Here is a 19,084-nt window from a genome sequence, read left to right as displayed (position 1 = left end):
TCATCACCCATCTAGCTCATCCCCCACCCACCACCCTCCATCAACTGTCAGTTTGGTCTTTATAGTTAAAAGTCTCTTATGGTTTGCTTCCCTCTTCTTTTTTTCCCCCTTCCCATATGTTCATCTGTTTTGTTTCTTAAATTCTACATATAAGTGAAGTTATATGGTATTTACTAAAATTTCTCTCTCCAATACCAACTTCAGTGTGATGGGATTTCAAAATCCCTACCTTACTTGACTCGTCAATGATATTTGAGATTATTGCCCTTCTTCCTTCCACTTTTTGTGACATCTATGACCCCTCTTTATAGCATAAGTCCTTGTTATGTAGTCTTTCCTTAATCTTTTTTGAATACTCTTTTTCTTCTACCCACCCTATTATGATGTCAGTATTCCTAATATCTGTTTTGAAATCAAGGCCTCTATTGCTAATTTATTTTTGACATATTTATTTGTTTGTTTTACCTTTAACTTAAAATTTTTGTTAAACAATCCTTTTTCTGCAATGTCCCATCCCTGTTGAGTGAACGTAACCACAATCATTCACTTTATTCAATCCAGAAAGACAATATTTTGGAGTGCTTTCTCTTGTTTACCATCCTCGTATCCTCTTAATCTCCAAATTCTGTAAATTCAAAATGTCCTGCTAATCTTCCAATTTCTTGTTCTGGCCACTCCCATTGTTCTTGTTTGCCATAAGACTGCGTGGGTTATAGTCATAGTCTCTTACCTACTACCTTCCTTTACAGTAATAGTCTCTTACCTTCCGTGTTCACTATACTATCCTAGGCTCTGTATGTACAATGTGATTTATAAGCCAAATTTGCTCGTGAACTTCTATTATGTAAAGAACTACAAAGAATCCCTACTGCCTTCAGGATAAAATCTAAACACACTAGTAGCTATCTAAATCTTATATTCATTTACCCTTACTTCTTCAGCATCATCTCTTGCAACTGCTACCTCCACCCTCATTCTACAGGCAAATTGAATTACTTAGTTTCTCCAGTGTACATACTTCTCTTTCTCACTTACAGCTTTCAAATATTTTATGCACACTACTTCAAATAGTCCTCCCTTGATTTTTTATCTGATTAAATACTGTTTCTAACTCATTAATTGGTTTAGAAATTATTTCTACTAGATAGAATTAACTGAATTTCCAAATCTCTGTTTTTACTCTACAAGAAAATTAAATTTCCTTCTTTCAGTGACCAAATCACACTTTAATGAAACTGTCCATTACATTACTAGTGTGAATTCTACAGTATAATAGTTTGAAAATATTTGGGATGGTTGCTCGTTGTTAAAACACAAGTTCCTCATACATAGCAATGATTCAATAAATATTTATAGAATGAGTATATAACATAAATAAAATAGTTCTCTCAGGAAATGATCTCCTAAAGCATTCAAAGTATGGATTAAGTGACACATACAGATTTATATTTTGCCTCTGCCTAGTATATTTGCTTTTGAAAAAATTAAATCACGAATTTTAATTTCAAATGTAAGACACCAGAAAGATATAGAAAATCCTAAATCTGTAAGAATGTTTCACTGGATGATTTGTTCTTATATATATTTATTATCTCTGCCTAGCTTGTAATAGTTTTTTTATTGATTGAAATTTATGTGAAATAACAGTAATTGCCTAGTTTAGTACATTAAAATTATATAGATAGATGATAGATAAATGATAAATAGATGATAGATAGATAGATAGATAGATAGATAGATAGATAGATAGATATGGTGATCATATCTATTGACTATGCACTGTAATGTCCTTTTTAATTTAAAATCTTTGAGGGTTCTGTTTTTGTTTAAATATGAATACATACAAAAGGATATTTATAGTTAATGTTGGATAAAGAATAGCAATAAAATAAACACAAGTGAATTCACACACAGAGAAAAATTTGAAGAATGGAAACCATCTAAAGCCCTGATCCCATTTCACTCTTATTCAGGAGGAAACAATTTTGCTAAATTTTGCATTAATCATTCAATTCCTTTTTAAAATATGCCACATAAATAAACAATCTTAAACAAGATAGATTTGTATACCTTTGAACATTATCTAAGTGAGAAAGATAGATAGATAGATGATAGATAGATAGATGATAGATAGATGATAGATAGATAGATAGATAGATACATAGATGATAGACACATAGATGATAGATAGATATTTGAATAAACCAAAAATTATTTTCCATTCTCTTGTTAGACATTTAGTTTAATTCCAATTTTTGTTATAATAAACATTGCTGTTGTAAGTTTATTGAACTATCTTCAGATTCATTTGCCCAAGTGTTTCTCTCTGGTAGATATTTAACAGTGGAATGTGTTTCTCATGCAAATATCCAGATTTATGAAATAGTAAATGCATTATTTTCTAATAGTTTACAAAATGTATATTTTCTCCAACAACATATAAGATTTTCATTGCTCTAATCTTTATCAACCTCTGATGTTATCAGAACTTAATCAGTTTGCTTGAAAGAACTATGCAATTTATTGGTTTTTAATTTCCATGTTCCACATTGATATTTTTAGTATAGTTCCAGGAGACTTGTTGGCACTTCAGATTACGTCTTCCCAAAAAAGACTGTCTAAAGTTTTGCCTATCTTGTTCTATTTGATTGGTTATCTTTATATTATTATTTAGTAGTATTTTTAAAATATTTTTAAAGGTTTTGTTTTAATTTCAGTTAACACATACAGTGTTATATTAGTTTTAGGTGTACGATATAGTTATTCAACACTTCCATATAACACCCGGTGCTCATCCCAAGTGCCCTGCTTAATCTCCAATTTAGTAGTAATTCTTTATATATTTTGGGATGAAAAGCTTTGCCAGTGTAAAATATATGTCTTTCTCATTGGTAGACTATCTTTTCAGTTTCTGCATAGTGAATCCTGATGAATTGAAATCTGATTGAAATGTGTCAGTTTCTTATGCTTTTTGTGTCTTTTAGGGTTTTCTGTTAATTCTTTTGTCTTTCCTGTTTCCTGTTTTTGTCTTTTTCAGGGTTTTCTTTTCTCAGGTGATAAACGTATGATCTAAAGGTTTTATGATTTTGCCTTTGTTTACTTAAGTTCTTAGTATACTTAGAATTGGCTTCTGTGTGTGAGGTGAAATAGTGTTAGACTACATTTTTTAAATATGGTTTTTAATATGGTTTACAAATTGTTCTGAGATCATTCAGTAAATCGTCCTCTCCAAGTCCCAGTTAATGAAAAATTTGTGATAGTTTTACATGTTTGAGAAAATTATAGCATTTTGGCTTTGTCTGCAGAGGAAAAATGAAATGAAAAGCTAAGAAATTATCTGGCAAGTTTATTTTTTTTGGCAACTGATATAATGTATTTTTAAATTCAAAATAAAACCTCTCTGGGGCACCAGTCCGTTAAGCGTCCATCTCTTGGTTTTGGCTCGGATCATGACCTCCAGGTCCTGAGACCAAGCCCCGCATCGATCCTCTCCCTGCTCATTCTCTCTCTCTCTCTCTCATAAAAATAAATAAATAAAATCTTTAAAAAAAAAAAGCCCTCTCCATTAAATATTATTATTTGTGCCTGAAATGTTTAATGTGTCAGATTGTTACACTTAATTATACTCTACAGCTAAAATCCATTTTATATAATAGTTTTTTAAGCAATTAATTTAGAAGTATTTGAGTGATTATTCAATATGACATTTGTATCTTAATTGGTGAGTGTTTGAGAATAATTTTCTATTTGAGTAACTTTTAAGTGGAAGATTAATCAAGCTTTATCTCATCTGACTTTTAATAATTTTGCTAACTTCATATGTATCAGGTATCATCTAAAAAATACTATGCCATTCTTTTTTGTAAAATTACTATGCCATTTCTCTGTGTATTTTAATCTGACATATATCAGATTTAAAATATAACATTTTATTGTTGATTCACTTTACACTATATTTCCAGTCTGTGGTAAAACTAAATAGTGTTTCGATCACTTAGGGACATTTACACAAGTGTTCACAACTTGCTTTAATATAAATTCTTACCATGTCTAAAAATACACATCCAGGAGAAAATGGTTTCAACTAAACAACTCATGATTTAGGATGCTTTATCTCATACCTTTAATCCAAACTTCTCGATTCAGACAGAAAAGGATTTTTAACAGTCCACTCTTTTATGCTTTCTTAAAATAAGAACTTTTTCTTAACATTGTGAATACATATTGCCCAAAGTAAAATCTATATGTATATTATGAAGAAGGATGTCATATTGATCTTTGAAAATCACTTCTCCTTGATTCTTCTAGTGCCTCTTTTATATTAAGAGAAGGTGGTGACCATTATTTTCTATTTCGTAACATCTATTCTTTAGGAAAATATATACAATATTTTAAATATATTTTCTCTATTAAATTGTATGCCTACTTTTTGTGAAAGTTCTTTTAAGATTATTTAATGGGAATGTAGTATTATTTTATGGCACAAATTTGCATCAAAGAAAGGAAGGAAAACAAAAAGCTTAAAAAACAGTTTGACATTTTTATTTTTAAAAATGATTTGCTTATCTTGAGAAGTAGATGGCTGTAAAAAGTACATCAAATTTAAAAGGGAAACAAGTGTCTCAGTACATTCTGCTTCTCACTTCATGGTATTCTGCATTACATGTATCTGTGAAGCTCTCCTGATTGCGGCAGGGCACCGGGTCAGCCTCCATCTGCAGGGTCTGATGCAAAGTGGTCAGCAAAGAAAGAGGTATGATCTCCTCCCATTGAATCTAAATGCCAGTGGAAGCTCATCCTCTCTGTACTTCTACCATACTCCCACTGGTAGACAGCTTATACTTGATTATTTGAATTCCTTCCTCTGTATATTGGAGAAAAGGAGGGGAAATTGTTATCACAGGGATGGTGGGGTTCACATTAGGTACTCGCTGTTTAGAACATTTTTTTTTCTTTTAATCTGCACCTATTCATTCCCTTTTAAGGTTTGCCTTCAACTTTTGGCTAGTGCCTCTAATGTATTTTTAATTCCATTATTCTACTCTATTTCCTCAACCATTCTTTGCTAGTCTTTCATATCTCCCTCATTTTCTTCTACTTGAAACAAGCCCATGTTTCTTTCACCTAAAAATAGTCTTTCATGCAGTTGGCTTCCTCTGGCTTCAGACTTGCACCTTACTACCAACTATATTCAGCAGGCTTCTGTCAAACAGAAACACGCGCCTTTGCCAAACACAATGTACGTTTCCTTTTAAAAAAAATTCAAAAAGTGTGTTTCAAACTCTGTTTTGTCTGCTTCCCTGTTACTATTCTAAATCTGCCAGAACAGGGCCAATTCAACTTCATGTAGTCAGACTCTGGGCTTTACCTTTCAATATGTGTATGTGTTTATCTCTGTGTACTATGAGTTGATGTTTAATCATTGGGATTATAACTAAATGCTGTATGTCTCCAAGGAATATCTGTTACAGATGTTAATTATAGATAAGAGAGCAATACTATACTGAGAAAAATGTCATTTTTGTTGATTTAAAATAGTATCATTGTCATTTTCTAGAACAGCTTACCATTTATTCCTGATTACCTTGAAATAGAGAAACTGTTACATCTGTATAATTAAATGTTTCAGGTTAATTTGACTGTAAGTTGTTCAGTAATAAATGTTAGTCACGTATCCTCAGTTTTGATTGTTTTAGGCACATGCTACCGAAATGTAGAGTGACTGAATTGGAATAGGGCAGCCTCTGCATATAAAAAGCCAACAGCATTCTCTGTAATTTCCACTCTGGGTTGAAATTATGAAATTATATATAATTTAGAAGTTATGATTTTAGTTGAACTGATGCTCTCTGTAGAATTTATGTAGACACAGAAGAGGGGAAGAAATAAGAAAACAATTTTGGTAAGTCTTCGAACCTATCTTGGGAGCTGGGTTTACAGCTCTCTTTGGGAAAAATGTTAGCCTGCAACTTAGCTGAGTCATGAGCAGAATTGATTTTGGTTGTGAAACTTCCATAACATCCCAGAGGGCAATATTTCAGAATGAGGAGACCTCCTGGGACTGGAGTGAAAAATGAATTTTAGGGTGCTAACAGGACCCTGGGGATTGAAGATCAGATTGACAACATCTAGCCATTTTCAGGAAGGAAGAATTTATACTAATGTAGCATGTTCATATACTCATAACTTTAAAAGGTCATAGTTTGTATCAGGTGTTTATAGGAAATTCTGTGAGAGTGAAGAATGACTTAATTTTTTAATAAATGGGATGATTAACTTTTCATAGCTTATATTATAAAGTACTATATTATAATTATTTATTCATCTAACATAAATTACTGCAAAACTGCTATATTTTAAATATTTTTATCAAAGTTGTGCATAAAGAGAAAAAATAGGTACATACTGACTCTCAAGAAGTTTTGAATTTTAGAATAAATGTGATAAAGCATGCCATGTCAGACATCCGTGCAGGCTATGGAAGAAATAGAGTTTCAGCTGGGCTTGGGAAAGGTGAGGGGAAATCTTCAAGTAAATGATGCTTGACCTTGGTTCTGAGATATCAGCGGGTTCCTTCCCAGGGGGAACCGAGTGGTAGGAAAATATCTAGTATGAAAACAAAGACATACATGAAAAAAACAGTATAGTGCTTTTGGGAACTGCCCAGATAGTCTGAGAGACATAAGGTGGAAGAGGAAATAGGAATAGATTGTGATGTGAACTTTATTTCTTGACTGGGCAAAAAAGAGCTATTTAAAGATAAGCACAGAAGGACTAGTTTTGAATTTTAGAAAGATCAGTGCAGTAGGTAGAAGTGAGGATAGTTAATTTTAGAAGAATGATTTGGATACAGGAAGATAAATTAAGAGATGATTTAATATAGTCTAGACAAGAAATAATCATGCTGAAATACTGTGGTTTGAGAGAAGGGTGCATTTATGAATGAGATCAGGAAATCTGAATATTTAAACATCATAATTCAGTGGATGGGGAAGTAATAGAAATGTGTCTTGGACAATATTTCTAATTTTGCTGTCTGCGAGGTGATTGTACTTATTCCTAAATTAGAAAATATAACCAAAAAATGTAAGTTTAGAGTGAAAGTAAATACCTCCTTAAATTTTGTGTCCTAGGCACCTCACTTTTCTTACCCTGTTACCAACACTGGTATCTTATTTACCTTTGGCACTTATGGAGTTGTGGCAGGCCTCATAAAGAAGCTGGGTTCCAGTCCTGACATGTACTCTTTGTAGCTAGCTGAATTTTTTAATATCTTATTCATTAAAATAACAAATTTTAAAACATAGTATAACAAGATGTTAAATGGAGATTCCTTACCTTCTTTTAAATAAGAACCTCTATGACAGACATCAGATACAAAAATGAGTATAATACCCTTATTTCTTGGAAATGATTTTTAAAAAGAATGTTAGGGACACCTGGGTGGCTCAGTTGGTTGAGTGTCTGACTCTTGATTTTGTCTTAGGTTATGATCTCACAGTCATGAGATTGAGCCCCAGTTCTGGCTTGCGCTGGGCATGGAGCCTGCTTAAGATTCTCTCTCTCCCCCTCCTTCTCCCTCTGCCCCTCCTCCCACTCACGTGCTCTCTCTCTTTCTCAAATAAATAAATAAATCTTTTTAAAAAAAGAATGTTAGAAAGTCAATTCAGTTGGTCTAGTATCCTCTAACAGATCAAGTATATGGAAAGGGATTTGACTTTGGACAGGAGAAAGATTAAGACATTTTCTAGAAAAAAAGCTAATACAAGGTTGATTCCAAAGCATCCCCCACCCTTGGAACAAATAGGAGTGAAACCTCTTTCTTTTCAAATCGAGTGAGTTGGATTTCCATGGCAACTTATTTTTATGCTTGAAATTTGGTCTGTGAGTGGGGATACATAATCACCAGTAAGACTTACAACTGAGAAAACTAAAGCTAAATTATTGACACGTTATACTGGAATTAGTCTCCCTGAGCTTCTGGAGACAGAGTATACATAAATGTTTCCATTAATGCGATGTTGGTCATTCAGGACAGAGAGCCAGAATAGGACCCTCAGAGGCATTGAATGCCCTTTTAAACAAAAAGCTGAAGGGCACTTCTGGATTCCTAGATCTTAGGGAAGGATCACAAATGATAAGGGCAACCCCTTCTATTAGCCTCAATGAGACACTACCATAAGCTATGTCTAGTACCCCAACTCCAAGAACTCTGACAAAGTAAGGGCTTCAATTCATCGACCAATTTTTTTTTGTAACAATCTCTCAACCTTCACGGTATCTTCTCTCTTTTTCATACTTAAATTGTAATCCCAGGGCCAATCATTATAATTACTTCTTATTAGCACCCACAACTCCCTTGTTCTTCTCTCAAATGTTGTGTTTTCTTTGCAAAACATAACCATGCTGCAAACCAACTGTACTGAGTTAAATTGTGTCTCCTTAAAAAGACAGGTTCAACATCTAACACCTAGTACCTATGACTGTGACTTTATTTGGAAATAGGGTCTTTGAAGATGTAATTAGTTAAAATAAAATGAGGTCACACTGGATTAGAGAAGAACATAATACAATGACTTGTGTCTTTTTTTTTTTTTAAGATTTTATTTTTAAGTAATCTCTACGTCCAATGTGGGGCTCAAATTCACAATCCTGAGATCAAGAGTCACATGCTCTAACAACTGAGCCAGCCAAGTATCCCCAATGCCTGGTGTCTTTATAAAATGAGGAAACAGAGACATACACAGACACATAGAGAGAGTGCCATGTGATGATGGAGGCAGAGATTGGAGCTGTGTTGCCACAAGCCAAGGAACTCCAAGGAGTGACCAACCATCAGAAGCCAGGAGAGAGGCATGGCAAATTCTAAAAGACAAATGACACAGATTCTATAACAAGACAATGACATGGGATAAAAAGAAGGGGGTTTCTGGATTCATTGATACTTTAAAGCACATACCAAGCAAATGGAATGTGTTACTTATTAGATCTTGATTTGAAAAATCATTAAAAATTTTCTAATAAATTAAGAATAGTTAGAATATTTACTAGGGATTGGATGTTATTAAGTTATCATTAATGTTTTTAGATGTTCAATATTATATAATATAAGGGAAATATCATGTTTTTGTAGATGAATACTCAAGTATCACAGGCTGAGATATTATGATATCTAAGATTTGTTTCCAGACACTTTAACAAGGAGAGGGCCAAAAACGGGGAGATAGATGAAGTAAGTGTGGTGAAGCGTATATAATCGTAAAATAAGGGTGAGCAGTGCTAGTCCTGCTCTTCTGGAATTGTAAGTGTTCTGGTGCTAGTCCCTTTTATTTTGTGTAGGGTTGAAAATATTTCTAGAAAATGTTTTAAAATAAAATCTAGATACTGACTAAATATCATCTTATCCATTGCAACCATTCTACTCTGAGCCACCATAATCTTTTACCTGGATTATTGCTGTGGTCTTCTGACAAGTGTCTCTGCTTTTATCTTGTCCCTACTTATCCTTATCACTGAAAAACAGTTGACATGATTCTTTGAACATTAAAATCAGATTATGATACTTTTTCTTCCCAAATTTATAATGGTTTCCCATTTTTATCAGAATAACAGCCTTTCAATGGCCTGAAAAAACCCTAAATGATCTGGTGCCCTGTTACCTTCCTAATAGTATCTGTGCTTTTCTCTCATTCACTCTGTTCCTGCCACAAGGCCAATCAGAACACACCAGGTACAGCCTTGTCTTAAGATCTCTGCATGGTCTGTTTTCCCACTAGAACATTTTGCCTCTAGATTTTCACATGACCAAAGCCTACAACTCTGTCAGGTCTTTACTCAAAAGTCTTTGAAATATTAATTAACGTGATAAGCTAGGTGCATGGTCAGCTACAGCCCAAACTTCTGTTATTATTTATAATGCCTAAAATTTTCCAAAGTAATTACCAATTATAATTCATTTGTTTATTTTCTTATTGTTTCCTCATCCCTCCACTCACTGTATATTAGCTCCACAGGGATAGAGAGATTATTTTGTTTTTGTTTTTATACTGGTATGTACTCAGCAATGTGAACAGTTTTTGGATATAGGAAATTATAAAGATTTCTTTGAAATTTAATTAACTAAATTTCCAAAATGTCTGAATTGCATAAATAAATTTATAAATATTTATAAGACAATTGATGCATTGAATTCATTAATGTAATTCAAACATTTTAGAGAATTACAAGTCAGTGTGTGATAGTAACTCAAGAAGGACAGTGTTGACACGAAACCCACTACCCACAAGCCATTGGTCTCTCTTGCAAAGAAGCTGAGGGACAACCTCCTAGTAAATACAATAACTTTTTAAAATTATTATTACATCCAGGGATGGGTTTATGTCATGCTGTATTGATGACCTCAGATTTCTCTAAGGGAAGACTGTTTCACTTGCATTTTCTGATTGACCATAGCCTTTGAATCATAGGTAAGACTTGGCTCTGGTTTCCATCTGTGATCTCTGTGAGTTTGACTTTTCCATGCAATTATTTCATATTATCTCACCAACCAACCTGTCAGTAACCTAAACAATCAGAAAATTCAAGAAATTCAACTAAAAGCATATCGTGTCTTAAATTATTTGAAAGATTCCAAAATCATTTAAAATGTTGTAATCTCATACACGACTGAAGTTAAAATCACAATTATAAGCAAATTAGTATATTAAACATCTTAAAATCATATAGACAGTGTTAAGCTCTAATTTGTAAATTCATGGTTTTTTTCTTAAGTACTTGTCATTGGATTTTCATTTGACTGGCTGTGTGTATAAAATCCTTAAACATGAAAAGACATTGCACTAGAAAACAATAAACTGATTATTTCTAAAAAACATACACATATATTACTAATAAAAGTTTAATTTACTATCTTAGCTCCACTTTTTCTTTATTTTTTTGTGGATTTCTTCTCAGAGGACTGAAATTTGACTAATAATTGTGAACGTTGCAAGAGATACAGAGTTTAAGACATATAGGCATTTTGTCTCAAACATGAGAGAAAGTAGGACAGCCCCATTGATAGTCATTCTTGTAATAGGGTTCTCAAAAGTCTGTGCTCTGTCAATGGGTTGTTTTTATACCCTTTCCATAAGATTAATTTAAGCACTTAACCTTATTTTTGTATAACCTCCTTACCTTTTATACCTTGATTAGGTTGTAGGAAATTCTTACTCCAAAGTAATTCATCATTTGATTAAAATTCATTGATCTAATGAGTCTAATTCTACTCTGAATTATTTCCTTATGTTTCCTTTTTTGTAGGACCTTGGCTCTTGTTGATGTTTAAATGTCATGAAATTTGATTCTGCATATTTCTTCCTACTCTTTCTGGCTCTTATGTCACAACACTTAAGTCATTTTGCAACTGCTTCTACCTTAGGCCCACCAACCAAAGACTGTTTTTTTCTTTTGATCATAATGGAACGAGGTCTACTCCTCTACCAATGTTTGGTGGGCCATATCCAAACATTCCAGGCAAATTGTTTCATCCATTACATCATTTACTAAAAATCGTGCTAATATACTTATTTGATGTACAGTATTTGGAGAGGCTGGTTCAGAATAGAAGAAAATAAAACCATAAATAAAGACTGAGAAGGGATTAAGAAAACAAAATGAAAAGCCATAGTGTCCATTGCTAAGCCCATTAAACCTGTAAGTTACTCAAGGAACAAGTCATATTTAGGGAAATAAAACATCACAAAGATGAGGTAAAGCCTATTCTTGTCATTTTTAAAATTCTGTTTATTCTCCTACAGTTCAATATTTAAGGTAATGATAAAATTTTAATATTTTTGTCATTTCAACTGTATCTTTGTATATCTTTGTATTTCTTTGGCTCACTCAATATTTTTAATGATAAAATTCTGCAAGATTATGTAATGAAAAAATTTTCCTAAAAATAATTGTAAATTAAATACTAGAGTTTAAGAGTGAGATTAATATTTTGAAATCGGTTAATCACTTTTGTTCACATTAGGGAAAATAATATTTTTCGAAATAGTGTCTTTTTTTAAAAGTCTAAGTAAATTACATTGAGCTTAAATCTTAAATGTTTTATGCTCTCTTTTTAAAGAATGATAATATAGAACATACTTTCAAAGGAATTAAAAGATTGTAGGTAAGATACTGCTAGAACAGTCTAAAGAATACATTCTTGGGGGGAAAAAGTAGAATTTCTATTCAGATTCACTTTCTGTATCCTACATACAAAAGTGATTGTGTTCACTCTATGAAACCTCCTTCAGGTAATTAAGTTGTTAATTAAGTTACAAGACTACCAACTGAATAGACTTGTTTGAGTTTTTGGCATTGGTACTCTGAGTAAGTAAAATTGATTTTCTAGGGAATGATTTTCATTCAGTATGACCAACTAGGGTCTGGCTATCTGAGTATGAAAAACATGTTTTTAAAATGTATTATCTATAAAGCATAAGGAAGAACATATTAGGAAACCATAACAATTCCCATGAATAATGCTTACATGAATAAGAAGTGTGATTTGGAGAACAATATCCTTATGCTTTCAGTAAGCTGTTGAGCAAGCCAAGGAATCTTAATTCAAAGTGCATTCAACATTTATACAAGCCCAGTTTTGTGTTCACTTTCTGTGTTTTCAAAGATGTATACAACATTAGTATAAGCTCTATAATCAATTACACAATCTAGGAAGTTAGGATGTATTAAATTAATAAATAAACAAGTCAAACCAATTTAACTGTCTTTTAATTAGAACTAATTATACTAAAAGATTTAGTCTAAGTGGCAAGTTATTAGTTATGGTATATAATTATCCATGGAGTATTTAACAGTTTTTTCCTTAATCATGAAATTTAATAAATTGCTATAAAAACTTAACCATAGTGACTAAAAGCAGTTCTTTGTTAAATGGCACTGGAATGTCCTAGTAAATTATGATTCCTGACATTCCCTGAAATTCCTAGAAATGAATTTGCATAATTAGAGAGTATTTATAGAGGATAGGTTCATTTGTATGCCTACACCTGAATTCAAGAAGGAGTGAAGTGTGGAGGGACTTCTTAAGGGAAACCCAAGGCCTCTTTAATATGGATGGGGAGGGTAATAATTTATTTACCTGCCTACAACATTCTAATCAATACATTAGCATTTGTGTTCTTAAGAGTTTCCATTCTATAACCATACGTTTTTCTAATGTGAATGGGCATGACCACACAGTGGATGAAAGAAAATCCCACAAATCACATAAAACAGTGGTCTTTATCCTATGACACATGTGCCTTTGGCATTACAGGAAAGCATTTCAAAAACTCATGCACAGGTTGTTTTAAAGGCGTATTTTCCCTGATCCTTTACCTCTTTATATACTTTTTCCTAGTGTGACCTGCTTGACAATTACATTTCCTGTTCTGGCTCCTTCACAATTATGTTTCTGTCATTTTCACAGGAACAAGCACATTTTGCATTCCAATAAGGTGCATTACCTTATACTGCAAAAATCTCAGGATCATTAAGCAAGGAGATAGTTATAATATCCTTATACAAGCTTTATAACCCTGCCATACATCTTAATTAACTGCAATTCCAATAAAATTTACTTTTATGATAAACATTTTCAAAAGTAGTAATCTCTAATGTTATTTTGGTCAGCGGTGAACCTCTAATACATGAAATGTTATCACAAGCCAGAATAAAGCCTTATCAGTATAGTAAAATTCTTTGAAAATATACGTAAATTATAAATAATTTAAATATAAATAGACACGATATACTTTGTTTTAAAATATGTGCACATAAACATTTATAAAATATTTTTTGTAGAAATTCTTTGGAGAAGTGAAATTGAAATCAAAGTTCAAGAAAAAAATAATGCAAAATATCTGACTGTTAAAGAAGAGCTTCTCTATTCTTTCAAAAAATGATTGCCGACTTGAAATTATTAGCGTATATTCAATATATTTAGAAGAGATGCAAAATTCAAACAATTTGAAATATGGTGAGAAATATATCCTTTGCTATTATTTATAACTGATAGAAATTTCACAGATCAACTTGAAAATGTATTGCATATAAAAAATTATTTATGGTTTTAGGAGAAAAAAAATAACTTAAAGATCACTGATCCAGACTCCAATCCATTTGCCTAATTTGCCTGTTTTCTGCTCTTTAATTATTGCTTGAATCTGTTCACAAACACTGTGATTTTGTACCGACTCCTGGGATTATTTGGTTCCTTTGACAAGCAAAGATGTTTAGTTTCACTTTGTAAGCCTTGACACCAATGGCAATCTTTCTCTAAATGTATTCCATGGAAGGCAAGGATCCTGATCCCAAGGCTCTGGCACTGACATTCTAGGTTTATCAATAACTCATCACTGATGACTGATAGGGGAGAGAACCTGAACAATGGCCATTATTGCGTCATATTTGGATGACTTTAGAAGTCCCATCTTTCATCCTTGCATAATAACCTTTTCCCACTCTCTTGTCTTAAATGAGATGTTATTTAATATGTTCTGAATATTTTTCACTCATCAGAGAATGTCACTGATGATTACATTATTTGAATCCATGAAAAATATATCAACTATATAAAATACATGTATATTAGCAATAAACTAGGTACTTCAGATGGCAGGTAAAAATTACTTATTTTTAAAAATGTAATTTGCTTTGGCGGTCTAAGCAGTAATGTCTAATAGGTACTCAGCTAAGGGTATCTAAAAAGAATTGATGGAAATATTTAGCTAGGACTTGGAGAAAAGTAATGATAGCTATCATTGAATGAGTCCTTATTATATGCCAAATATTTTATATTTTATTTTCTTATTATTCCTGAGGTAAGACATGATTTATTGTTATTTTTACCCCCATTTTATACATGAGGAAGCTAGTCTTTGGGAGATTAAGTCACTTATCCAAGTTATATGTGTACTAAATGCAAAAGGTGAAATCAAAACTCAGATCAATTGGATTTCAGACCAGCTCACTACGTCTTAGAGATAGAATTTACTAGTACAGTGAAATACATAAACATTGGCAAGAAGAAAAGGAGGAAAATAAGCAGTTTGCTTGATACCTAATGTTATGCACAATAGAGCAATAGACATCACAGCTATAAAGTTAGATTGAGCCTCAATATGGGCTTCACTGACATAATTTTGTGTTTATCAAAATCAATATGATTTATTTCATAGTCATTTATATTAAAGAGTGACAGGCTACAGAAAATATGTATTTAAGAAGCATGTGAAAGGAACATTTTACTTTCTGTTTCTCACTATAGAAAATATTTTTAAAACGTTACTGTTTTAATTTTTGTGTTAATCTGTTAAAGGCTCAAAGTTTTATGTATTCCAAGATGTGGAATTCAGTGATTGAGAAGTATTAGCAATAGTACCTACTTAAAATGCAAATTTTGGCAGAAACTTAAATCCTAATAAAAAAGTTTAGATGAAACTTGTGGTGATTATATGATTTTTAAATTAATATAATGTGTTATTATTTTTTTTTTAAATATTAGCCGAGTTGCTATTTGTGGAAATAAAACCACATACCAGGGAAACACTAAAAATGTATGCATGATCTGTAAGCAGTTGAAAATACCAACAGATTCTTGACCCTGAAAAGATTATAATCCTCTCTTATCTCAGGATTTTACCATTTGCCACAAATAGCAAATAATCTTCTACTACTTTGAACCCTGGTCAGATGATTCTTCCCCTCATATTTCTCAAAGTTATTTTTTAAATTCTTTATTATACATCTGTAATGAAAGATTAATTCACAATGTCCCAACTGAGGGCTTTAGTGTAAATGCAAGTACGTACTTTAAAAAAGCATGAGAAATACTCAATATGAAATACGATATAAAATGCAAAGTGACTCTATTCCCAATTGCAGATTTCTTGCACACTGAGGAATTTAACATACTATGAACCTTCTGGACCCAACTTCCACATCAGATCCAAAATGTGGACCAAGGTAACTTACTGGGTCCTACCAAATTCAGGGTATGCCTTAGATTTTAACAAAGCAGGCCTGAGGCAGAGTTCCTCTTGTTAGATAGTGAGAAGAGGGTTTTACACAGACCTCAGAGAGAGCCAGCTTACTGCAACTCAAATGCTTAAAACAAATGCTTACTTAACTCAAATAACACAAAAATTTACTGATGATGTAAGATTTGTTCATTTAGAGTCTTGTGCTATAAGAAGTTGAGGGTTTGTGAGCAACCATTAGTCTTGTATGCAGGTTATTTCTTGGTTAGTGAGTACAATCTTCTGGCTATCATTGCTGTCCCCCCCAAAAGATAAATTCCATAAAAAGCAGTTTTACTGAAGAGAAAAAGAAGACAAACAATGACATAAGATTTTCCTACTCATAGATTTAGATATTCTATGTGAGATTCCTGGAACCACAATTTTGTATCTCCCACTTATTATTTATTTATTTGTTTGCTTGTTCAAGATTTCATTTATTTGAGAAAGAGAGAGCAAGAGAGCACAAGCAGGAGGAGGAGGGCAGAGGGAGAGGGAGAAGCCCCTCTCCCACTTTATTTTTAAACGCTCCCATATATATGTCTCTGAACTTAACAGCTACTTTTAAAACTATGCATTTTGATTAACACTTACCATGGCTCTGGAGAACGGAGTCAATCTCCTGTGGTTCCCAAGGCACTACACCCACCACAGGGTCCCAAAGATACTGAGGAAGGCCGTAGGAGGACCCAGTCAATAATAAACTGAAGAGTTGTTTCCAAGAGGAAGGACAGAAGTGACTTGCAGAAGGCATCTCCGGGAGACTGATGGGAGATGAATAGTAAGCCAAAAATACCTGACCATTGGCATTGACTACCAAAGGTCTAACTAGATTAATTTTAGAGGAAAACCCAAGTCTTTGAGATGAAGTACTTTCAAAGTGGCAAAGGACAGTACAGGGCAGGATGGATACACTTCTTTCTTTTGCACGTGATACAGTTGATAGCAAAGGAAGACCCAAAATAACTACTGAGTTATTTATATATAAAGTGTCAATTTATCAGTAATTTCCTAAAACAGGACTGTCATGGACTAATTAGGTCTTCCTACCCTCAGGTTGAAAAGTATGATCTTCCAGACCACAAGTCCCCCTTGAATTCTGAAGCCTTCTCTTAGGACTTGAAGGCTAGAAAAGATCTCAAGGCTGGACATGGAAACTACTACATCACTTGTTCATGTGCTAAATAATCTGAACTTCAAGACTTCCCAATGCAGACAACATCATACACCTTCCATAGAACTGACAGTGACTCCACCATCTCTTCTCCTTCTCAAGAATATCCCAGGTAAGGGTGCAGATGAAAAAATTAATTATTCTCTAGCAGATATAGGAGCTGAAATATACATTGGGTTCCAGAGCTTAGCTTGAAACCTTTTCATTAACACTTTACTTTAAAATTAATCTTTAAATTTTATCAAATGTAATACTTACAAGGGTATATATTAAAAATACATTTAGAAAAGTAGACATATTGGACCCTTTCTTCAATGGATATCATTTATCATTCTATGGAACTTCGTGGAACTACAAACTATTTTGTAAGTCCTCATATAAGCTCATAGCAATATATGGATTGAGAGAGCATGAAAATTATGTGCAACACTGGTACATAGGACCTGAGCTTAATGTGTCATATTTGTGAAAGTTGAAATTAATACTTGTTACCCTTGTTATTATTTTTCTTTATAGTTCAGCATTTTCATCATAGATACCAGTGATTCAAATACTCTCATAGCTCCAATATAAATACTGTTATAACTTAATCTTTGCTTCCTTATTTATGTTTTTAGACTAGAGTTTGAAAAGGAGATTTATTGGCTTAAAGGGCACACATATTTGAAAGACTTTTTGATGATTTTAGCCAATGAAATAGGCAAATATTATTGTAGTATTTAATTTTAAAATATGTACAACTGTTTTCTTAATTAAATCATTTTAATATATTCACAGTTGTGCACACATCTCCACACCTAATTTAGAACATTTTCATCATCCCTAAAAAAAGCTCCATACTCAACAGCAACTACTTTCTCTTGCCTCCTCTCCCCAACCCCTGGCAGCTGTCTCTATGGGCTCTACGGGCTTCCCTATTCTGGATATTTCATTTAATGGTCTTGTTATTATTTTTAAAGCTTCTTTTCTTAACATTGGTTATTGTTCAAAGATTATTTCAATAGAGTCCAAAGAAAGTCATTGCACTAAATCAAATCAGCACAATTATATACATAGAAGAGAAAGTATACTATTTTCTATACTTTACAAGAAGTAAATATAATTACTATAAAATAACAAGCAGTAAAATATAATATTGCAAAAAGGAAAAGGAACAATTTGAGTGTGCTTACTAAACCTTATTCAAAGCTCCCTAAAGACCAGCTATTGTTTCTTTCCTTTGGTAATCCTTCCTTGCTCACTCATGTTGCTGCTCATGTAACCCCCCAACACTTTAATTCAGAACTAAAGATTTCATGCCAATCCCTTTACTTAACACAGTAGGAAAGAATGAATTTGTACATTTCAATAATATGCAGTACCTAATTCCACTTTTCCCCAATTTAAGCCGCTTTTCTTAAATATTGCATAAGCTTGTGATAATTTGATTTCATGTTTTCACTTAAATTATATACATTAGTACCACTGAAATTAATCTCAATACAGCATTTTAAAATAATTAGAAGAGAAGCAGGCTGGGAGTAACTTAAATTAAAACACATACCAAAATTATATGGCTTCCTAAGAAGGAATAGTGTTTAGAAATAATTACATTTTAGGAAGAAAAATGCCTAATTTGTATTCCATTTCAATTGCGGGCTATAGGTTATCATGTTATATACAAGAGGAAAGTGAAAATGTTTATTCAGGAAAAAATAGAATATATGTATATATATATAATAAAACTTTGATTCTTTTTTTTTTAAGATTTTATTTATTTATTTGACACAGAGACAGCCAGTGAGAGAGACAGCCAGTGAGAGAGAGACAAGCAGGGGGAGTGGGAGAGGAAGAAGCAGGCTCCCAGCAGAGGAGC

The sequence above is a fragment of the Ursus maritimus genome, unplaced genomic scaffold, assembly GCF_017311325.1.
Source record: "Ursus maritimus isolate PB19 unplaced genomic scaffold, ASM1731132v1 scaffold_15, whole genome shotgun sequence".
NCBI lineage: Eukaryota > Metazoa > Chordata > Mammalia > Carnivora > Ursidae > Ursus > Ursus maritimus.
This window is presented reverse-complemented; position numbering follows the sequence as displayed.